The sequence below is a fragment of the Carettochelys insculpta genome, chromosome 17, assembly GCF_033958435.1.
Source record: "Carettochelys insculpta isolate YL-2023 chromosome 17, ASM3395843v1, whole genome shotgun sequence".
NCBI lineage: Eukaryota > Metazoa > Chordata > Testudines > Carettochelyidae > Carettochelys > Carettochelys insculpta.
Window position 1 is genome coordinate 8,883,827 of NC_134153.1, and position 23,217 is coordinate 8,907,043.

The 23,217-nt window shown below is 43.8% G+C and overlaps 1 long non-coding RNA gene across 31 annotated transcripts in view; it reads right to left on the minus strand.

Moving 5' to 3' along the window:
• LOC142022318 (uncharacterized) overlaps positions 1-23,217 on the minus strand; it is a 103,056-nt gene that overhangs the window by 22,711 nt on the left and 57,128 nt on the right. For 14 of the 31 annotated variants that reach the window (XR_012647914.1, XR_012647907.1, XR_012647910.1 and 11 more), the window contains 2 exons: positions 18,516-18,606; positions 18,166-18,353 (listed from right to left, as the gene is read on the minus strand). The exons of 6 other annotated variants lie outside the window; for them this stretch is intronic. This is a non-coding gene — a long non-coding RNA (uncharacterized LOC142022318). The remainder of the gene's footprint in view (positions 1-18,165; positions 18,354-18,515; positions 18,607-23,217) is intronic. 11 more of the 31 variants (XR_012647909.1, XR_012647920.1, XR_012647912.1 and 8 more) reach the window with 6 other exon arrangements.

A 23,217-nucleotide genomic window follows, 5' to 3' on the forward strand; every position in this document is an offset into this window, starting at 1 on the left:
TTACAAATGTCTAACTTTAGTAGCCTGTTGTTTAACATCCTTCTGAGATACTAAGGGAATGAGAAGTGTGTTATCTGTTTTTCCCCAAACACAGAACAGAAATATTTACTGAATACTTCTGCCTTTTTTGTATCATTACTGATAATTCTACCACTTTCCTTTACTAAATGGACCAATCTCATTGTCAGGTTTCTTTTCATTTCTAATATATTTGGAAAAAAAAAACCAACAATTTTTTTACTGTCTTTAATACTGTTGGCAATAAATGTCTTCTTGTGTCCCTTCACTTCCCTTATCAATATTCCACAGTTCCTAATTTCTGATTTATATTAATTACTATCAACACACACACACACAAATTTTATAGCTGCCATTATTTTCCTTTAAATCAGGGCAATTATTTAATCAATATCACCTTCTTCCTCCATTGTAATTTTTGGATTAGCTGATAAATATTCTTAAAACAATTTCCAATCATCAGTCATAATTTTCTGATTAAATTCTTCTTTTCATCTGATTTGATTCACAACTGTTTTCAGACTTATGAAACTGCCCCTTTTGAAGCACCAAGTATATATGTCACTGGTGTGGCTTTTATTCTGTTTGCACACTTAAAAGTGATCAAATCATGATAATTTATACCCAATTTTCCATTAATTTTTACTTCTGTGATCAGTTCCTCTTCACCTGTCAAGATAAGATTTATTGTATAATTCCCTCAGGTTGGCTGCAATGCTCGTTGACTTAGGAAATTGGCATCTACAATATTTACAAATTCCAAAAATGTTGTAGTGCTGGCAGCACGAGGCATCTAGCAAATGTCATTCAAATTGAAATCTCCCATGATCATGCAGCTTTTTTCCCCCTACACATTGTACATAGTTGTGTAAGGAGCCAGTCATCCAGTTCCTAGTGTGATTTGATGGTCTGTAGCAGACATTAGCCAATGCCATGTTATTCTTTATCTCTTAGGACATTGATCTGTAAGCATTCAAGAGTATATTCTTCCAAGTTATCCCCGACTCAGAAAGAGCTAATGCCATTTTTCAGAGCGAGTGCCATTCCCCCTCTTTGCCCACTTGATCTTTCTGAAATAAGTAATTATGACCATTGATTTTAACATTCCTGTTGTGTGAGTCATCCCACCAGGTTTTACAAATACCGGAGCAAATTTATGTTCATCAATGAGCAATTCCCGTTCCTTGAGCATTTTATCCAAGCACCTAGCATAAAGGGGGAGGAAATTAAAGAATTTCTTATTTTCACATCCTTTGGTGCTTTGATTACTTTTGTTTTCAATATCTTGAGTTTGGTCAGGATGGAGCCACGCTGAAGTTAACTGGGCATCTTAGGGACATAAGAGTCCACTTGCAAGAGCAGGATCCTAAATATATTTTACATCTTCCTTTTCCAAGGGCCACCTTCAGAAATAAGGACTGAGCAAGGATTTCATGGTTCCCCCCCGCAGCATATGTAGTACCCAGAGGCACTGAGACCTCATCTGGGGTGAGTGAAATCTCTGCTCTACAGCCTCTGAGAGCCAGCCAAGGCTGTAGAGCAGAGATTTCACTCACCCCAGACAAGGTCTCAGTACCTCTGGGTACTACACATATAAGCCAGTAGTAGGGTGACTCAAACAACTTTAATTGGTCCCAATTCCTGGGGTTCAGATCTTATTTAACCAAATCTGACAAAATAATTGTTCTTTTAGAAAGAAATTCTTACACAGACCTACCTATTTCTGAAATAACTACCTGGCACTCTGGGAAACATAGCATGGATTGCTGGTTGGTACCTGTAGCAACTGGATGCAAGCTATTCCTCTTAGCATGAATGAGAGAGGGGATAAGTTGGAGGACAGGGGATGGGTTGGAATCAGACTGTGAACCCTTTGCTCACGTGAAAAGTGAATGGGACAATTCTATTACTCCCTGTTAATGTAAGCCAGCTGCACCCTAGCCTGGCTCTAAATTTGTTGTTTGCACTGCTTTGTGTAATTTTCATTTTACTGCATCCATGGAAAGAAAGCAAAATTTGCCAAGATAGTTTGTAAATTCGGTCTCCCCAAACCTGCATAGCTGAAATGTTGCAGATGTGCAGCATAATGGTATTTGAAAAAGCTTAAGTATGTGAAAGTCTGACGATCATTCTATTTCCGTGATTTCCAAAGTGTACACATGTACATTATCTCATTTTTTTCTGTGAACATGTTAGGGATTTTCAAGTGATACAGATGAATCTCTTCCTTTTGAAGTTCATAAAAGTTGGGCATTGTATTGCCTGAGGGACTGAATGTAGGATATAGAGCTTTTAACTCACAGACTGGGCCTGGATTTAGCTAGCATGTAGCACTGTGGTAAGATGGCATCTCCCCTTAAAGCTGTTATCCTCTCCAGAATTTCAGCCTTCCCCACCCCCACCCCCGTCTTTCTAAGAGTAAGGCTCTGTCTACATTAGCATTTATGTCAGCCAAACTTTTTGTCCCTAAGGGCTGTGAAAAAGCACACCCTGTGCCACATAAATTGCCTTATAAATGTTAACTGAGTCACCTCAACAGCCTTAGCTGAGAACCTCAAACTGTAGAGGCTCATGGACTAAGCTCCAGGGCTATGTTTACACCAGCGGGTTTTGTCAGCAAACACTTTTGTTGACAGCTATACCCCTCTGTCTATGAGGAAGAACACCTCTGTTGAAATAGATCTGTCAACAAAAACCTACTCTGCACAGTCTGAGGCAGCCCTCTGTCAACAGCCAGGGCTTCTGGGACACTTAGCAGCCCTGTCTTCTGTACTTCTGGTTGGCTATTTTGCTGAAAGAGCAGCCAGGCAGTCTGGTCGCTCTCTGTCCACAGTGTAGGTTGGATATTAGGAAAAACTATTTCCCCAGAAGGGTTTTGAAGCACTGGAATGCATTACCAAGAGAGGTGGTGGAATCTCCATCCTAGAGGTTTTAAGTTCCAGCTTGACAAGTCCTGGCTGGGGAGATTTAGTTAGGGTTGATCCTGCTTCAGGCAGGGGGCTGGTCTAAATGACCTCCTAAGGTCCCTTCCAGTCCTAGTATGCTATGGTTCTATGGTGCTATGCTATGGTTTGTCAGTGATTGGGCAACAGACGTTTTGTCAGAAGATACATTCTGACAAAATCTTCTATTGACAAATTCCTGTAATCTACACAGAGCCCAGAGATCCCAGGTGCAGTTCTGCCTATTGGCAATTACACTAAATCAAACTTTAGCTTCTATTCCCTGACCAAGGAACCAACTTGAGTTCAGAGCACCTCCATATCAGAGGAAAAACGTTGTGTGTTCCATACAGAACTCAAGTTTGGGGCATCGCTTCAGTTGTATCTCAAGTTAACTCCGACTCGATTGTGAAGATGAGCCCAAGATGCACTGAAAAAAACTGAGTCATTCTTTCAGCTCCATTTCCCATGTGGAAGCCCCAGACTAGACTGACTTCACAGGGGCTCATATTCTGTTGCAGTTTGGAGGTTCTTTTTAGATGTTTGCACCCTATGTGGAACAGGCAGGGAGAGTGTTTGCAATTCAGAGGACAGAACTTAATAAAATCCCTCTCTTGTTTCTAGAGAAGATGGGGAGACACTACCAAAATGGTATAACCACTATGTCCAGGAAAAGGTAAATAAAGACAGACCTGCACTGAGGTAGTAACAAACATCAACATTTTGTGGATTTTTTCAAAATTAAAATACATAAGAATTCTCTAGCACTTTCCATGTTCATGGCCCTTTCCAGCCATTAACTAATTAATCCCTGCAATACCTGAGAGGAGACTATTAGCTCCCATTCAACAAAGGGGGAAGCTGAGGCCCAGAAGTACATTAACTGACTTATTGAAGGTCACAGTGGGAACCAGCTTCCAGAACTAATGTTGAAATTTAAAGGCTCCTGGCTCCTAGGCTTTTACTCATTCCTACAACTCACCCCCTCTTTTTAAATTGTTCTTACACCTTTTGAGCCTATAAATTTGTTGCTGCAAATAGCAAACACTCCTCCCTATGGGCTTCCACCCCACAGGCGTCTGTAGTAGATATATTTGCCATTAGTGGTGACAACTAATTTTTTTTTCCAAACAGTTAAAACAGCAAGTCTGTGTTCTGAGCTAAGAGAACAAACAGCTAAGCAGATTCTATTTGGATAAAAAGAATGGTGCTTTCAAATTAAAGCCATTATAACCCTCCTAGACATGATTATTTCTACAAAGAGCACCTCAGTTTGAAAAATTGTGGTAAGAAACTGAATACCTCCTGCAGCCTGAATTTATAGCAGACTGGGATGTGGGAGGTAGGTGAGTACACAATTAGCAACCAGACTGCATTGGTCAACCTTCCTATCAATCTCACCCTGTTATACACCACAGAAATGAGGAAGGTAGTTCCGGAAGACTGTGGAAAGACTAGGAATTTTCCACTTGCTGAAAGAACAGGGGTGGGAATCCATTATGAGGTTTTCCAATTGTGCTTGTTCATATAACACTTCTGTCAGCTCTTGACATTCCTGCCAATGTACCTGGTTCTTTTATGGGGAGCCTTGCCAGATAAAAATAATTTGATGGGATTGTAATTAAAACATAAACCATAACATGGTCTGAGTGGTTCCTTCCATAGCTATAAAGCCCCAAACCCACACTGATCCCATCAGTCTGCTTTCAAAGAGGGTGTGGGCTTGTGTTTTTGTTAGGTGTAAGTTAGTGGCAGCTGAGGTGTATTCTAAAGAACAGTTGCTGCTGGTCTACGGAGCAGCATTACTTCTGAAGTTTACAGGTGTTGAGCACTGAGTTGGGGTGTGGATTCTCAGTACAACTGAAATCAGGTTTGTGGGGCTAACTTTCCTTCTTAGTAGTAACTGAAAAATTCCATTAAAAACTCCTGTGGTTTTTCCTAAAGCTTTCCTAATGTTTTTTATTCACGTGGGCAGCCACTGTAGTCAGGGGTGTTAAGCAGTTATAAGTAGGAAAGGAGATGGTCTAGGTGACAGAGAATAGGCAGGGGAAATAGCAGTGAAACTGTCTCTCTAGGAAGATGTGCACAAGATCTGAGTGTTGGCTGCATTGATATTGCTTGATATTTGCTGTTACTTTGTTCATGAGGGCTTTTGTTTTTATTTTAAAACTTCTTTAACTAAAGCCTTTAAATGTAAAAAGTCTGCACTTAAAAACATAAAATTTGCCATCTTCGGGGAACTTTGCTGTTCTCTATAGACCCTGACACCTACATAGCCCTGTGTCACCCTGGGCCCTGGGACAGGGACACAAGTTAACTATTATAGCATGGTTGCAGTAGCATGGCCTGACTGGCAGCAAATCAGAACTTTCATAGGCCTTGGAAATTAGGAATTTAGTTTTCAAGGTGTGTGTTTTTTTTTTTTTTGTTTTTTTTTTTTTTAAAAGTTTGACTGTAAATGTAATTCCTGCTTCCTAGTCACTTCTGAATCGTGGGTTATTAAGCATGTACTTCTACTGATGACAATTTTCAGGGTGTCTGCCCTGCTGATAGAACCCCGTATTGTCATATTCTGGGAAGATCCTGCCTTTATTGACTGACGAAACACCTCTCTGGTCTGGGACATTTGGCTATCATGGGTCTGGGATTCTATAATTAGGCATATGCAAGTTCTTCAGGCAGAAAGGTCACAGTCTTGAGGAACTGTGACTAATAGCATATAAATGTCTTGTGAATGGTGAGTTATGTCATCTTTTTATATCAGAGCAGCTCTTTGTCTTATATAATATTCAAGTTTGATTCTTTTTTTTCCCTTTTACTGTAGCAGACAGCCAAAGGTTAAAGTAGTGCCGAATTTGCTCAATACTGGTGGGGACTTAGGTAAATACCATTTGCTTCCCATTTAAGGTGAAGTTTTACTCCATGTGAAATTACTTCGGGTGGAAATAACAAATTGATGGCCAAATAAAAGAAACTGGAGTCAATTCTGTTCTCTGTGTAAAACTAGAATGACTCAGTGCTCTATCCTGGAAGGTACTGAGTTGCTTGTGCTCAGCACTAGCTGGGGAAGACAGGAAAGTTCTGGGCAAACACTCCTGATGGCTGTCAGCCCACATCTTGAAGAACAGCCCACACAGAGAAGCTCCTTTAATAGGCTTCAGAGTTTTATTTTATTCCTTTTTGAATAAATGCAGCAGATACTTAAGACAGAAGTATTTAATGAGTGGGCTGGCAAATGGCCAGAACTGCAAATAGTGCCACTAAAAGTTTTCACTGCTATAAAATTAGTTTAATGTAAGAAATAATTTTGGGCTGGTTTTTGTCTGGCACTTTTATAATTAGCAGGAGAAATCATCATTTCATCCCTCAGCAGCAGCCACAGTTTTATGGGCTGCTGCTGCTGTTTGATGAGAAATGTAGGAACGGTTTTTTTGATGGAAGGAGGAATGTTAAGAGCAGCAACTTTGGAGGAGCTTGAAACCACATGTCTTTGCGCACATGTACCAGGAAACTTGGGAGGGTGCGTATCATGGGTGCACAGAGTGCCCTGGAGAGGATCTGAATCAATCTCAGTCAAGTCCTTCTTCAGTGTCACCACCCCTCAGGGCACATTCTTACTAGGCTGAGCTTTGGCACCTCCTGGGATTGACCCTGGAGCTTTCAGCACCCCTGCTCCATACCACGAGCTCCCTGCAGTGAGTCCACCTGAATGGGATGCTTGAGGAAAGCCTTACACACCTCCCCAAAGAGGAGTCACAAACCCTAGTCAGCAGTGAGTCTCAGCCTGCGTTGTAAAATGGAAGGGTTGATTAGTTGTCTGGAATGCAATATAGGCAGGTTCTTTGTTCGCACAGAAAGTTATAGATAACTCCATCTTAGTCAGATGCAGCTCTCCCCCAGGTGCCCAAACTGGAGTGTCCTGCTACCAGCAGCCATCCCTTAAACCTGTGGTGTCCGATACTTTCAATACTCGCCATATGTGGTAAATATAGGACACTGTGTTGGGGCAACTGCCAGTCCGCCTCTCTCAAGCTGCATGCAGCTGCACCTGAGGGCCTCGTGAGGAGTACTGTCCATGCACACAGCCCACAGCTGGGTAGGAGAAGTGTGTGGTGGTGGCGGCAGCGGCTCTAGCACCATCCCTGGAGACTCTCGTGAATTGCCGGCATTGAATTAGAATGGGGGGCCAGGGATTGCCTAGATCTGGAAGAGGGAGTGGGGGCATTTATTTAGCTACCAATATTCTTACATCATTTAATAAGGTTTTCTCTTTCCACATTTGCCACATTATATTATACGACAACCACAAGTGTGGTGAACTTTGAATTCCTATTGGACACCTCTGCCTTAAATGCACTCAGTGGCCTCACTTGGCAGGGTGTGTGTGTATGTGAATATGGAAAATAGGTTCTTACCTTACACACTTACACAATGCCATGTGTATAGCTGAAAAAAGCTGCAGGAAGATGAGGAGCTCATTGACAATAAAGGGGGGCATGTATATGCGCACATGTCTTTTGTTTCTTGCATTTACACTGTAGTAATGTCACTGGAGTAATTCCATTTACACGAGTGTAAAATAGACATGAAGTCACAAGCTGAGGTTTTTCTTCATTTTCAGTGGTTTCCTTTTCCTGGCAGTTGGCGTGTGCAAGAGGGGATAGTGTGCAATCAATTGTGAAATTTCCTTCCTTCTTCTTAGCATATATACAATGTGCAGCTGGTGGCATGTGAAGATTCCTCACTGAATTTGGTCCTCTGGTTGGGTCACTCACTTCCCCCAGCTTGGGCTAGGTACCAATGGGACATGCAACATGAATGCTGATCCATGCTCCCTATATATCCTCCCTGGGCAGTATTATGAGTGGCAGCAATGCATCCTGGGGGTACTGACAGTGCTTCCCAGGAGGTGCATATATTGTGGCTTCATACACTGAGTTAATTGCACCCTCATTTGGGTTGGTTTTCTGGTATCACACCCACCACCTCTTGGGATTGACCACTGTACCACTGACCTCAATGGGAGCTTGACCATTGACTTTGGTGGGGGCAGAATCAAACCTCTTGACATGGAAGTTGCATTCCTTTTTCTCACCCACTGACTGCCAAAGCTGGACAAGTAACCACCAGCCCCCACTGAGAGTGTGTCCATCATGGGTCTAATCCCATTGGAGTAAACATGAAGGCTGTGTCTACATGAGCCAAAATCTGCGAAATGGCCATGCAAATGGCCATTTTGAAGTTTACTAATGAAGTGCTGAAATACATATTCAGCACCTCATTAGCAAGCGGGCGGCCGTGGCACTTCGAAGCTGACGTGGCTCGTCCAGACGGGGCTCCTTTTTGAAAGGACCTGGCCTATTTTGAAGTCCCCTTATTCTTATGAGCAGATAGGAATAAGGGGACTTCGAAGTAGCTGGGGTCCTTCCGAAAAGGAGCCCCATCTGGACGAGCCGCGCGATGAGCCGCATCAATTTCGAAGTACCATGGCCGCCCACGTGCTAACGAGGCACTGAATATGTAATTCAGTGCTTCATTAGTAAACTTCCAAATGGCCATTTTCACGGTCATTTCAAAGTTTTTGGCTGGTGTAGACGTAGCCGAAGAGGTCAAGACCATTTTACATTCAAGCTGCAAAATTTGGCCCCTTGCACAGATGATACATCACCCAGTTGATTAAAGGAAACATATCGCCACTTGCTGTTCCAGAAGTGCTGTTTTTGGGGGAAAAACAAGCAGTGTAGATGGGGTTCATTCTAAAGGAAACCTCACTTTTGAAACCAGCTTTCTTCCTTGTGTTTTTCAGGAAGAAGGGTTCCTTCAAAAATGGGGTTTGTTTTCAAATGAGCCCCATCTACGTTGCTTGTTTTAATTTTCCGAAAACAGCACTTCTGGAACAGTGAGTGGCTGCCACTGTTATGCAAATGAGGCACACAATATGTAATTTAGCACTTTATTTGCATCTCCAATTGGCAGCATTTGCATTCCCCTTCCAAAAGGGGAAAGTAGCGTAGATGCAGCCTAAGTTTGCTGTTGTTTGCCTCCTTAAAAACCATTGTCTTTATTTTTCTGTACTCCCTCCAACCATTTCTTCACATCATGAACTCTTATTTTTCTGATCCCTTTCACCCAAACTGCCTCCCTCTTTCAGATTCTCAACCACTTCCTCCCTATTTGTCAAAATCAAATCTAGAACTTCCTTTTTCCTAGTAGTTTTCTCCACCTCCTGAAATAAAAAATTCCTGGCACCTAGATGGTTGGCTGTTATAGCTTATTATTCATGCTAGCCCGTTGCACTCATAGTTTCAGAAGGCACCTCAGAGAAGTTCCATTTCTTGTTTAACCACTTTATGCTCTATATTTGGGCAGGCAGAGACCTGGTTTTGGATAATGGGGTGCCTTTTGCATCAGGAGAGTTTCAAGGCTTTCTGACAATGATCCAGTTCATTGCAAGTCTTCTGTGCCCATCTCTAAGGAGATGGGATAGTAGAGAGACTGCATGGAACTCCAAAGAACACTGAGATTCACCCCACCCTGTTGCATTAAGTTTGTATGATATCCAGACAACACCTCATAATAGTACTGGAGAAACCCCATTCTTTCTGTTCTTCAGCTGACCTGTGAGGCCCAAGTTGTCTACGCTGATGGAAAAAGTTCATCATGCCCCTTTGTTGTCTTTGAAGCCAAGTGATGTAGCTAAAAAATGTGAGTTTCAACAAGCATGTCCCTGAAAGACTTCAGGTATTCAATCCTGGGCAAGTAGGGTATGTTAGGTGAGGGCCCAGAAGCATTGTTATACTTCTGGTGCACTCTTGTTGCGAGGACAACACACTGTTAAGCAGCAAGATACACTGCTTGCTGAGAGAAGAGCAGGAAGATGGCACGTGTCCACCTGCTTTGTTCAATCAGTCCTTAAATTCACATTATTTTGTTAAAACAGAAGAAAAGAGTCAGAGAAATAAATATATTTACCTGGATTACAATAAGAGACAAAGATGCTGGCAGAAGGATTTGTTTTTTCTCTGTCTTTTGTTCTTTTAACTCTGAGGGGATGTCTTCAATGTTCAGAAGATGGACCTGGTCAAGGCTGATCTTCCGGAGTTTGATTTTACATGCCTAGAACTCCTCAATATCACAAGGAGTAAGGGAGATTGATGGTAGGGTTTCTCCCATCGACCTCCCTCTGTGGAGACGTTCAGGTCAGTTGATTCTAGCTACACAATAACCATAGCTAAAACTGAATATCTACAATCGACTTTAATGTCTAGTGAAGACCTGGCCCTAGTCTTTCCCTTTTTCTGATACATTTCCCCCAGAGGAGCATGAAAAATTGAAAGCATGGGAAACACTGTATCTTCCTTCTAATAGCAGTGAAAAGTACAGATGAGGATATTTATTTCCGGCAACTGGGATAATCCTCTCATGAAAAAGTGAGTGTGTCTTATTAAATTGCTGCTGTGCACAGCAGGGCCTGGAAAGGCACAGGAAAGCCAGTCTTTTCTTGTGATAGCTTTGAAATCTCTGATACGCGTGATGTACAAAGCTGCACAAAGAATCTGTTGCAGTGGATGCAGACTGCTCCGGCAGCTCAGCTGCACCATTTCACTGCAGAGCTCTGTCGCAAGCCTGCAGAAATTGCCGGAGCTGTGCTTCTCCAGGGACAAGAGAAAATGAAGCCCATAAAGATGATAGTTGTCATTTGTCTTGCAGGGTTATAACTAGGTTGTGTGTAAAAGAGGCACCTTGTTTGCTGTATGTGTATTTAGACCTGAATCTCACACTTCGCTAGTTTTAGGGTTCCCTCAAGGCTCTTTTGTGAGGCTGGTGGGATTTGACCTTGCAAACTGTTTGCAGATGTGTGTAGGAGAGTGAATCTGAAGGCTACGTATCTGGCTATGGAGGATTGTGTGCAGCTGTACCCTGCCTGTTGGCAAACCCTGATACAATGTGCATTGGAAGAGCAAAGGCCAAGGTCCAGTTTAAAAGCATTTTCGGGAAAGGTTAGAACAGTTTAGATGCACACGCTTTTGGTAGCATCTCGGAACAGTGCCCTGAACATCTGAATTAAATGAACTTTCTGAACCACTGCACTATATGAACCACTGCACTAAATGAACCACTGCACTATAACAGAGTTGCATACATTCTCTTTTTACAATCCACCTTGCTTGAAAATGGGGCTTTCTAGCTATACTACTGTCTTCTATGCATGTGTTGATGACCATAATAATATACACTTATTGCTGAAGACCAGCTCTGGAAAGGACCTTGATATCATCTGTCTTTCCTCTTTAACAAAACAAACCAACCACAGGGACAAATTCAAAATAAACAGGTACAGGTTGAACCTCTCTAATCCAGAATTCTCATCTGGCAATATCTGTAATCCAGCATGATTTTAGTTATCCATACAACACTTATCAAGTTTTCTGTGGTCCTGTAAAATTTGTTTACAGCCATGAGTCCTGTCTTTCAGTGTTCTGTGCTGTTATTTAGCTGTAATTTACCAGTAAATGTCTTCCAAGAGCCCAGTAAACAGTGAAAGTGTTGGTAATGCTGCTAGACAATATTGGCTCCATGGTCTGATTAAATTTTCTCATCCAGCAATGGTCAGGTCCCAAGGGTGCTGGATTAGAGAAGTTCAACCTATACAACAGTGTGCTCTGAAATGAGTGGAATTGCACCTCCCAGTTGCCTCCCAGCGCCTGTTGCCAAGGCCAGTGTTTGGGTTCTATGGTTTGAAGCACTTTTTTGTTTGTTTCGGATGAGCCAACCATGGTTTTATGATACCATCTGAGATCTATCAGATCCAAATATGTGAGCTTCAGAGCAATCACCATTTCTACTCATTTTATTCCTAAATGATACAAAGTAACCTGCAAGTGTTTTATAACATTGAAAGGTAGCACTGTGAAGCCATTGCTTTGGGAAGGGGGCTGAACTCGATGACCTCCTGAGGTCTCTTCCACCCATAGGAGTCTGTGATTCACAGGCAACATAAATGATGTTCAAGAGCTTACATGAGCCCGTTTTTTGCGTACGAAGGTGAGAGAGGAGACTGGCCAACAGAGACAGGAATTTGAGCTCTCCCCATCCTAGTCTGGAAATCTAAGTTTAGTCCATGTGAAGACCTCATGTTTTCAATCTTTCCTTCATTCTGCTACTTCCAGGCCTGCTGACAGGGGTGGGAGCAATTTCTCCAGGGCCCAGTGATTCAAAGGGGCCTGAAGCCCTGCCTCTTCCACCTGATGGACTGGCACTTCTGTCTTGCTGAGCCCTGCCCCAAATCTTGCCCTGAGGCCTGTGATGGCTGTCAGCCCCACTGGGTGCCACCAACGTATGTCAATAGGACCCAAAAATCTTCAGAACCAGGCTTGCAAGAACAGCTTCAAATGGGCAAGGCTTGTACAACCGATTCTCTGGGCTTGCCTACACTTGCCCCCGACTTCGAAGGGGGCATGTTAATCAGGACCAGAGGAGATTACTAATGAAGTGCTGCGGTGAATACGCAGCACCTTATTAGGCAAATTCTCCCCCGTGGCAACTTCAAAGTGCCTGCATGCATGTAGCCACGGGCACTTCAAAGTGCCTGCGCTACTTTGAAGTACCTTTGCTCTCCAAAATTTTGAGGACTAAAGGCACTTCAAAGTAGCGTGGGCACTTGCTGGCACTTTGAAGTTTGACACTCTGAAATTGCCACAGGGGAGAATTTGCTAAATGAAGTGCCATGCATTCACCGCAGTGGTTCATTAGTAATCTCCCATCACCCTGATTAACATGCCCCCTTCGAAGCTGGGGGCAAGTGTATACCCAGCCTCTGTGAGTCAGCTGCCATCAGAATGCAAGTAGGAAAGATGTCCAGAAATTTCTAAAAGTAGTTTTTCAAGGAATTTTAACAGGACCAAGGTGTGTAACTCCCTTATTTTCTTTTGAAAATCCCATTTTATGCTTCCCTGCTTCCATACCCCAAATATTTTCCTCATCAGCAGTCTGTATAGCAAAGGGAGTATGGGTGTGGTGAGTCTGGGCACCTCCTGAGGGAGGCAAGAACTCTAGATTGGACAAATAAGGTTTCAACAATAATATAAACCATCTAAACAATTTGCTTTGGTCTGGGAAAGTTTGATTGATTCTAGTTCTGTAGATGTCCAGAAAATGTGCATCACTGGAGATATCTTGACCAGTATTTTACAGCAAGAACACAAAAGTCGTCTTTTCTTTTCTTTCCAGCAACCTGCTCCTATGGAGCAAGGAGCACTATCGTGTTGACATATAAAAAGTGAAGAATTGATGAGTGAAGGGCTAGGTGAACAATGCAATTGATTATTAATGAATATTCAACTCAAATTTGAATTGTAATTTGATTCTCTTATAACCCTTACTGTGACCATTTGAGCATAGAAGATTTACTCCAACAAGGATGTAAATACACCTTCAAAAGCAAATTTTCATTGCATAACTAACTGATAACGGGAAGAGGAGCCATGTCATGTGTATCCTGGATGCAATTGAAACAATGTGAATTTCTAATAATGACTATTCACTGCGCACAAACAATCTGCAGACTAAGAATCATTTGCTAAAGTCATCAGCAAACAATTTAGAACATTGACTTCGTTAGAGGATTTTGCACTCTGCTCGCAGAGAATTCACAAACAGAAAAAGAGATGAAACTCATTAAATAAGGCTGAAAGTTTTCAAGAGCTCCAGCTCTAGCAGACCTAAATTATTAATTACAAATTATTCATCCAGCTCTAATTGACTGTCCCATTTTGCTGAGCTAAAACCAACTCTGTAATGCCCTGTTAACCTAGTGGGCTCATCTCCAGAGCTAGTTGTACTTTAGTTTTCTCTCTATTTTCTCTGCTTCTCTTTGAGCCCATATATCCTCATTCCTTCTTTCACAAAGACAAAACCAGGGAGACTTTCAAACCAGAACAAGCTGGAGGATTTCTTTATTTTCTCCATGATCTATTTATGCATGAAAAATAAAGCACCTGAGTTGCAACTTAGAATGCTGTTCAAATGATCATATAATTCCTTGAAGAAAGATTTGACAGTTACTCTGATTGCAAAGTATATTTGTGCCTGTGACAGGTGATTTCTGCAGTTAGATTCACAGAACATCAGGCTTTCATGGGATCACTTATCTAAGATGTGTATTTTATTTCTATATGCTAACGAAAGTTTTCTTTTAAACCAAAAGTTCATTTAAGGCCAAATATTTGAGAGAATCAGAAAAGATCGAAGTGTGTTGTTTTAAAAGGAATGACTCTTGAAGCCCTAAAGTATGAAAGAGAGGAGGCAAAACACTTTGGGGGCAAGATCTACAATATCATCTTAGACTTTAAAGCTGTTCTAACAGACTAAGCATTTGAGAAAAAATAGCAGAGCTCAGAGCTGTTTGTGATAAGTTGCACCTCTTATCGGCAAACTGTCACCTGTCAGGAGTGAGAACATTTTGTCCACCCTACCAAAACAAGTGGGAAAAATGGGATAAAAACAAAAGTATAAATCAGAAGGGAAGCTGGACACGGAACTTAAATGATGGAGATTGCCTGGCAAGGATCACTATAAAGCTAAATGTCAAATGTGGCAGAAAGAATTATAGTCAACTTTAGGTTAGGAATCCTGTGGGAGCATAGGTTGGACGTAAGGACAGGCACCTAGATGCATCTTCATACTCACTGCTCAGTCAGCTACAGGGTCATAGGTGATGGAACTAGGGGCATGGGGTGCTGCCACACCTCCTGACTTGAAGTGGTTTCCATTATATACATGGTTTACAGTTTGGTTCAATGGCTCTCAGCACCCCCGTTATATATTATACATTCCAGCACCTTGTAGTGGTTGAAGCAAAGGCAACAGGCATACATGGCATCTGTAAGACCCCCAGGGCTATGGCCACACAACAAAGATATTTTAAGATAACTGCTGTTATTTTGAACTAACTTTGAGTATCTATGCTATGCATATGCTACTGCAAAATGAATTTGACGTAGTGGGTGTGTTATTTTGAATTTCATAAAGTTCAATGCAGGAGGAATACCACCTATTTCAAAGTAGCTATTCCAAAATAGGCACTGGTAAGACACAGTATAGTGCTATTTTGAAATAAGCCATAATAGCACCCAATGACACTGTTTTGAAATAGGCACTATATGTCCGGACATGCTATTTTGAAATAGCTGTGTGCTATTTCAAATTGCATTCTTGTGTGTAGCTGTGTTATTCTGAAATAAGCGATATCTGAATAGCCATTCTGGAATGGCGTATTTCAAAATAAAGCTGGTGTGTAGATGTAGCCCAGGACCGCACTGCGCTGTGGAGCATGGCAGAAGGTATTCCTGGCTATTTTAGTTGGAATGTGACTGTCAGTGCTGCAGATGTTTTTATGCTGCTGGCCCACAGCATGTTGTGTTCCTTTGCAGACTGCAGAGTGGTAGAAAGCTCAACAGTGCAAGTGCTAGCAGCTTCCTGCAGCCTCTGCAGTGCATGCATCTCCCCTGGATTTCCCTAGTAGCTGCATGGATGCCATCACAGCTAACTCAGGTCCTCTATGTTCACCAAGACTAGTGTTTTTTGGTGTTGGGACTGGTTGGGACTGAGTACAGGCAATCCAGCAGCCCCAGCCATGGGATTGGCTGCGGGTAGTGTGTGTGTGTGTGGGGCAGGGGAGGAGTTGCCAGCTGAGTGCCAGCTCTTGTTTTTTACAAAACAGGCACTGACCAAAACAAACAAACAAGTTTTAGGCCTTGGACTTGCTCCCTCTGTGGGAATCTTTAGTGTAATTTCTGAGGAGGGAGCAAATTGACCTAAGTGCTGCCCATGTGATTCTGTCTCCTTTCCTACACTCCCCATTCCCCAGGACAAATGGTTTCCTGGTGGATACACACAACCCACTTCCCCCTGCTTGGAAAACCACCCTTTGCACTAGGGTGCACAGAGCCTTCACGGAGCTGTGGTCACTGAAATGCAGGAAGTTCAGATCCTTGTGTAATTGCCCACAGGCAGACTTGAGACTGGGTCCTCGAGAGCTCAGTGCAGGAGCCTATATGGTTTGAGTGAAAATCCAGCTGGGTCTCAGCTATGGCCGAAGAGGAAGACTGTCTTTCTTGGCATGGGACAGTGAAACACGCCCTTAGGTGTGTGGGTTACTCCTGCGTCAGGCTCTGCATTCCGCACCATGCCTATGTGCACATAGTAGCATATTGTACTGGTCCAATGCCTTCTGTGTCTTCTATGTGGAGAAGCCTTGCGGGAGGCCAACAGGGCTTTATTGTCCTTCATCATTCCTCCAGGATTTCTTAGCCTTAAAGGGACCAGAGGTTTGTTGACCATGGTCAATAGCATTGTGTGTCATGTAGAAGACCTGGAAGACCTGGCTATGCAGAAAACACAAGGATACCTGTGTTTCTGATACGTAAGTATGACGTTGTGGTTGCCTCTTGGTATTTCAGCTGCAGTGCAAATCAGTCAGCCTGACATATCACTTGGAATCAGCAGTACTAATGCTCCCCCAAACATAACCCATGACCTCAGGGTTACAAAACCACTTATAACTGGAGGCATGCACCAAATTTAGAACTTCAGAGCAGTGGGTTGCCCAAGCACCTTATTTATATCCAGGAAGGATAAAAGAGGCAAGAAGGGGCAGAGAATACTGGCATGGTTTGAGTCTATTAGCCAGATTGCACCTGCTGTTCTTAAGTGCTATTCTTCCTCCCTTCAGCAAATTTAACACTGTGTTCCAGTCAGTCAGCCAAGTACACATTGATGTGAGCAAGACCTGGATCACTTCCTGAAAAATTAGCTGTTCAAATTCATCAAGCTCATCGTGCTATTGTCAGCAGTCAAGCAACTTTAACACCTAAGTACAGATTTGTAGGTCCAAGAACGAGGGTAGATTTTTATGGAGTTTTCATAGGGGGAGACCCTTTTAAAAAGGCATTTAGGGTATGTCTATACTACTGTCAGCATTGATCTTCTGGGCTTTGATTTTGCACATCTGATAGAGGTGCATTCAGTCAAGCTATCTGGGATCAGCAGTCAACCCCTGTGCTCTTCAATATTGTGAGGAGTCAGGGAGGTCAACGGGGCTACGTCTACACGTGAAGCCTACATCGAAATAGCTTATTCCGATGTAGCAACGTCGAAATAGGCTATTTCGATGAGTAACGTCTACACGTCCTCCAGGGCTGGCAACGTTGATGTTCAACTTCGACGTTGTGCGGCATCACATCGAAATAGGCGCTGCGAGGGAACGTCTACATGCCAAAGTAGCACACATCGAAATAAGGGTGCCAGGCACAGCTGCAGACAGGGTCACAGGGTGGACTCAACAGCAAGCCGCTCCCTTAAAGGGCCCCTCCCAGACACAGTTGCACTAAACAACACAAAATACACAGAGCTGACAACTGGTTGCAGACCCTGTGCCTGCAGCATGGATCCCCAGCTGCCGCAGCAGCAGCCAGAAGCCCTGGGCTAAGGGCTGCTGCCCACGGTGACCATAGAGCCCCGCAGGGGCTCGAGAGAGAGCGTCTCTCAACCCCTCAGCTGATGGTCGCCATGGCGGACCCCGCTATTTCAAAGTTGCGGGACGTGCAACGACTACATGGTCCCTACTTCGACGTTGAACGTCGAAGTAGGGCGCTATTCCTATCCCCTCATGGGGTTAGTGACTTCGACGTCTCGCCGCCTAACGTCGAAGTTAATTTCAAAATAGCGCCTGGCACGTGTAGCCGTGACGGGCGCTATTTCGAAGTTAGTGCCGCTACTTCGAAGTAGCGTGCACGTGTAGACACGGCTCAGGAGAGTTTCTCCCATCAATCTCCCTCTGTGAGGACAGCCAGGTAAGTCGATTGCAGATAAGTCGATTCTAACTATTCAATTACCATAGCTAGAACTGTGTATCTATAGTCAACTTACATGCCCAGTATAGATCTGCCCTTAGAGACCAAAAAAAGATTTGTACTGGTGAGAATTGAGGAGTCTGATTCATAAGGTCCCACTTGAAGATTCTGCAGATGTCAATGATGTTGAAAAGCACTGCAGTCTGATACTAGGAACATTACTTCTTTCAAAAGTGCCAGGATGGAAACCACTTGTGAGTTCCCCCATCTGAATGAAGGTTTGAATAACTGGAAGAGGAAAATATTGAAAAACATGACGGCACTGTTAATTATCGAAACAAAATAGTACCTACCAGTTGACAGGCAGATCTTCAACCTCATTGTTCGAAGGTGTTCTGCAGTCCAGCGCAGGGGCAAATTGTCATGCTGTTTAGTTAGGAGGACTCGTTTCAAGGCAAAACAGGAGTAAAAGTCATCAGTCACTTGCCTGTGTTTTAACCCCAATAAGAACTTGTTCAAAGCCAAGGCAGCCTTAAAAAGACTATGAATATGAAAGAAAGCATGCAGCTGAGAGAATTCAAACACTGTAAACCATTTCATCCCTGGTGTCCCCCCGTCAACTTCTGGAATGAGCTTGGCTCCATCATTATAACATGATGTTATTATCATTATTAACATGAGTTAATTTGATCGATTTACTCACATTAATGAACAGTAGATCCCAAGCAATGACCCTCTGTGATCCAGAATAGCCTCAGTCTGACGACATTCAGGTGATGCTGCAAAGCCATCTTCTTTCCCAGGCATTTGAAACAGGCAGGAATGAAAAGAGTGGGGAATCACTGGCAGAAGGGGACTGGAGGTTTTGAGTTGGCTGGTTTGTGGCTGCTATAGTGCAACACTGTAGGTTGCTAGGATATTCATGCCAGGGCAGTTTTAAGTTGGGGCTGGGACATAAATGAATAAATAATATCCACACCTTCACGGAAGCTCCCCAGAGGGTAGAATCGAAAACACAGGGTCATGAAGCTGAACTGGTTAATTAGATACAATGTCATTAAAAATATTTAACTGGCCTTCAGCACTTGTCTCATGCAACACGTTCTGCTTGCAGAAAGCCTTACAAAGTTGTCAGCAGCAACGGTGAAGCACTGGGGTAAACGATAGGAGTTTACCTTCTCGCAGTCAAGGCTGGATTAAGAAGGTGGCTTTGTGGGCTGCAGCCCAGGACCTTGGGCTAAGGGGGCTCCCCAAAAAGATCTCCAGTCAGCCAAAAGTGCAGCTCTTGTTGTGGGGCCCTCTTAGGATGGGGCCTGGGTGGCAACCATTAAAGCACCTCAGTTCCAGCCCTGCCTGCCCAGGGGGCAGGCAGGAACACAGCTCTTCCTGCTGCCATTCTATCCCCTTACCTCCACGGGTTGGAGACGCAAGTGCTGGGAAGCTCCATGTGCATGCTTTCCTCTGCTATAGACTCGGCCCCCACAACTCCCATTGGCTGGGAATCACAGCCAATGGAGACTGTAGGGGGCGGTGCTTGCACATGAGCCCAGGGCATGCAGAGCCACCTTGTCCCTGTGACACCAGAGGACAGCTGACCCTGGAAAGTACTCCGCATCCCAACCCCCACTCTAAATCCCCCTCACCTAAAACAGTCTCCTGCCCTGAGCCCCCTCCTGCACCCTAACTTCTGTCTAGACCCTGCGCCCCCACCTCTGCCCTGAGCCCTCTCACACACTACAAATCCATCCTGAAGCCCACCTGCACTCCAAAGGCCTCAACTCCAGCCCCACCCGAGAGCTTGTAACCCCACTCAGAGCCCTCTCCCCCTCCTGCACCCATCTCCTACCTCAACTCACAGCCCCCTCTCACACTCTGAACCCCTCACTTTGGCCCCACCTTGGAGTGTAGAGGTACCCACAAACTCAACTAACCCCAGGCCCACAAAAGAGTTAATTCGTCCCCGTTCACAGTCAGCTTGGGTTGGCAGGTTCTGGCTGGAATCCCAAGCTGATTGTTTTAGGGAGAAGCCAAAAAGACGAGTGACAGCAAATTCTCTTCTTGTCATTCATTGTGTGTTCTCTTGGCACAGCAAGGTTTAATCCAGTCTACAGAGTGTGTTATGTGCATCTAGAACACATACAGCATGTGCTGGGAGAGTGGGTAAGATACGTCTCAAGGCTATTTTCTCTCAACATTATATGGAGTGGGATGCCATGCAAATTCTCTTAATTACTTCTGTGGAAATCTTGGTAAGCCCAGGGGAGTCTGCAGTTAATCAGCTCTGTGATCCGCTGCTGATGATGGAACCTCACTACGGAGTTTCAGGGAGACGTGGCAGCATCTGATCATAAAGCAATTCGCTGAGCTATGCGCACACGCACGTGGTCTACTTTGTAGAATGCTGATCTTCTCTCTCGGACCTCATTTGCATGTTTAGTCCTAGCTGTGTGAGGGAGGCCTGCGCTCATTAATTAGACTGTTTTGTTTATTTCAGTACCATTTAGAAGCACTTTATTGGCCTTTTGTTGTTTAAATTTAGCTTTGTGCAGGAGTCTGCCTTTTTTTTACAGAATGGTTTGAAGATCATACTAAGGTCGCGGTCGTCCTGTCTCCTGCCTTTTGCAGCCCTGAGAGATGTAAGAGAATTGAACTTTTGTTTCTGGTGTTGATTGGGTTTGGGGATTTTTTCTTTTAGTAAGCATTATCATTGGCTGTGCTTGTGCTGCACCCCTGACAATAAATCCAAAGGAACCAGGTCTGAATTGTTAAAGAGGTTTCCCCAAGGGAATGTCAATTACCTCTCCCTTCCAACAGTGCAGACATTGGCTCATGCTTTAAAAAGCAGTTTTTGTTTTGGAGAAATACAACCGCTCAGCTGCAGAGACTTATCTTGCACTCTAAGGTGAGCAAAAGCTGTAAAAAGTAATCATTGGAAGACTTGATGGGAGTGTGGCTCCCTGGCCTCAGGAATGGAATAATATGGTGGATTTCAAAAAGCAATTGTGTGTGGGTGTACATGCACGCCAGATCATGAAATTCTCACACAGGTCAGACTCTCTTTGGTTACGTCTGGAGTCTGGCTTGTCTTAGGAGTTGAGGAGCTGGGCCAATGTCTGAGAGATTAGTTCCTCCTTCCCACTTACAGAGTTCAGAGACCTGAGCCCACATTTCTGTGTCCTTTTCACAGGCTGATTACACCACTGGCAAGCTGTACAGCAGGGCATTCTGCTGCACTCCTTCTTCTGCAGGAAAGGGGCGAGTGATATCACTGTATTCGAAGGGGAGGGAATTTGGTCTGTATTGCCTTAGAGCAGTGTTTCTCAACCTTTATTTTTTTTTTAATAAAGTACCCCTTTAAAAATTATACATATCTCAGACTTCTCTTGCATATCCCTAAGGGTGCACATACCACCAGTTGAGAAACATGGTCCTAAGCAGTGCTTCTTTTGTGCCAGTACTTGCTGGTACTGAGTGCCAGTACTTTAGCAGCCCCAGCCATGGGATCGGCTGAGGGTGAGGGGCGGGGTGCTGGCTGAGTACTAGCTCCTCTTTTTTTTACCAAAAGGGCACTGGTCCTAAGGTAACCTGAGGTCTTGAAACAAGTGCCATTCAACCTTTCCAGATTACTATACTCTTCGTAGCAGTCAGATCTGTTTAGTATACTGCCAAATTACACCTCACTTTAAAACTTATTTGCAAAAACATCACAGAAGACTGCTCCTGAAGACATGCTGACTTTCTACCATCTTACCAAATAAATGAACTGGAACAGAAATATTATACTTACATTTTAGTGTAAGGCATAGGAAGCAGTAGAAACAAGTCATTGTCTGAATTAACTTTTATATTGTACTGACTTTACTAGCTGGTGTTTTGTGTGTTTGGGAGGGGGTGCAGCCTGTTGTAAAACTAGGCAAATATCTAGATGAGTTGAGAGATCCCCTGCAAGACCTCAGGGTACCTCCCAAGGGTACATGTACCCCTGGTTGAGAAACACTGCCTTAGAGTGAGATAATGTTGCTTTAAAGCAGACACTTCTATTCCCAGTGAAAGGTGTACCTGAGCACTCTGTCCTCTGTTTCTCTCAGCCTCCTTTCCATATAGAACATCTCTCTCCTTGTATGTTTGATCATCTTTCTTTTGCTTTTAGAGCTGCTGCCAAAGTTACCCCACCCAGTTGCCCTTGTCATCCTAACCCAGGTTAGTTTTGACAAGTGGGGCTGTGCACAGCCTTTGAAAACAACAAGGCCCAGAAGACCCTGTCCTAGGTAGCTGGAGCAAAGATCCAGGAAATGGCCTGCTTATGGAAAAGAAGAACTGACTGCAAGAAATTAGACAGTGGATAGGAAGGAAACCCCAGCATGCTGTTCCTTTAAGGGCCCAGGATTGGGAGCTCTGTGATTTAGGGTGTGTAAGGGCTCCCTGATCTCCTAGCCAGCCTGGAGAAGGGCAGTGTGAAGGTTGTCCTCTTCCTCAGAACACAGGAGGCACTTGCAAGAGAAGGAAATTAGATCCAGGAGGCTAACCTGCAGGGAGGAACAGTGATGAAAGGTGACCTTGTGATAAGCTGACTATGGCAGAGGAGGGGCTCTACAGAGCTGGCAGAAGAGCCTGAGTTCCGTATGAGCTTTTGGATTGCTGTGGTGGCCTTGGCGGGTGGAACAGTTGGAACTGTTTGCAGGCACAAAGCCAGCCCCGAGAGGTGGCCGGAGGGGTGTAAAGAAAAGTTTTGGAGAATCTGAAAGGTCCTGGAAAAGAAGAGTAGAGGGAGGTCACTGCAGTGGGATTCTGGCCACAAGGGACAGCTCTGGAATTGACCTTACTGTTGCGGGCAGCCTTACTGGGACGTTAAAATCCCAGTGCTCAGACTGACACCAAAGGTATTTTTTAGGCACCCAAGTGCTGATGTGAGGGTCCAAGTGCAGAATTTGAACATCCTTTGAAAATCCAACATCTAGAAACTGGGCCTAGTGTGTCCTTTAAATCCCCTTTTGCGTTGTTACTTCTCTTCCATCCCTTCAGTTCCCTTTTGGTTTCTTTCTTGGTGATTTTTCTGTTCCTCTAAGCCAGTGCTTCACAACCTTTTCACTAGTGCAGACCTACAATAATCTCCCCCGAAACCATTCAAGGACCCTCACCAAAGTCAATTCTAGCCACTCTGTGCTTCATTAAATGAAAAAGAAAACTACAACATAGATTTTTGGAGAGCAATTTAATTTAAAAATAATAATTAATTGTAACTGCAATTTATTTCGAACTTATTTTCTATGATCATTTTTATTTATCTTTTTTTTTCAAGGACCCCCCTGTAATGCCCTCACAGACCCCCCAGGGGTCCACAGACCGCAGGTTGGAAACTACAGATCTAGTCAATAGAGATCTCTGAGTACCTTCTCTTAGTCCTC